Source organism: Siphateles boraxobius, unplaced genomic scaffold, assembly GCF_051911475.1.
Source record: "Siphateles boraxobius isolate OS27281-9 unplaced genomic scaffold, OSU_SipBor_1 77, whole genome shotgun sequence".
Lineage (NCBI taxonomy): Eukaryota > Metazoa > Chordata > Actinopteri > Cypriniformes > Leuciscidae > Siphateles > Siphateles boraxobius.
Genome location: NW_027509205.1, coordinates 9678554 through 9679777, shown reverse-complemented (window position 1 = coordinate 9679777; position 1224 = coordinate 9678554).

The following is a 1224-nucleotide window of genomic DNA, read 5'->3' as shown; positions in this document are numbered from 1 at the left end:
ATTCCCCCAACCAACTCCACCCACCCACACCCAATGTAACCAGCTCAGTCTCCAGCACTGTAGATGGTGAAGGCAAGGGATTGTGTGCAGATGTGCTTGGAGAGTGGCCAAGCGCTTTGCCCTGAGAGAACATGTGGTCTGGGACTGTTTACGCTGGCACTGTCTCAAATCAACCCCCACAGAACATGCTAGGCCTCACAGTACACCACACACACACACACACACACAGATCTCTTTCCCCCACTGCTAGTTAGGAGCGGTTCTGCTAACTGATCCGCATCAATCTTCATGTCAATTGTTGAGTGTGAGGTGCATCCATTGCCTGAAATAAAGCAAATGTATTTTAAGTAGGCTAATGACTTAATTTAGTTGAAGTTGGCAAGAAATTATAATTCACCCTATTTTCTAAATGCATGTTATAGATTTTATTGTGAATGATTCATCCATGCACGTGTTTTATTGTTTTAAATTGCTTTTGAGCTGGTAATTTTTAATCAAAATGTCCTAACTGGATCTTCCCAGGGAAAACGATAGACTTCTCTCTGGTGATGTATACAGGACTCCTCCAATCATTTAGTCCGCTGAAAACCCGCCCCTACAAGCTGGCATCATTTTTGCACAACGCCCACATCTCACAATCTAGTCAACAACCGATGGATAGGAACAAGTCCCAGCCCTACACATTTTGCTATTTGATGGGATGTCCGTTAAAAAAAGATCAGTCGCTACTTCCATTTCATCCTGAAATGCCATATTTGAAGTTTGACGTTTGATTGACGTTATTGATTCATGACTCTCTTTGTTTTCTGCATTTTGCTCATAAATCTGATTCATGGTTTTCAAATACAGCATGTCAAAATGTGTTATACCAGATTTGACATCAGAGATACCATATATTTTATTGATTCTAGCATAATTTAATTACACTATGCCACATTTTAATATGTGTATATTCAAATCTCACAAATAAGATTTCAGAGCTATAACGGAGAGAAAGGTTTTCTGTGCATAATGACTTCAATATCTGTCATGAGAAGAATATGAAGCTGTATTACGATATTTTGTGGGTATTTGTTTATGGATTTGTGTAAGTTTTCCTTCACTAGCATTTATGGAGAAAGCAGCATGGACATCCTGCTTAATATTTCTTCGTATGGGAAAAAAAATCAGGTTTGGAAAACAAGAGGTTGAATAAATGAAGACAGAATTTTGTGTGAACTTTCC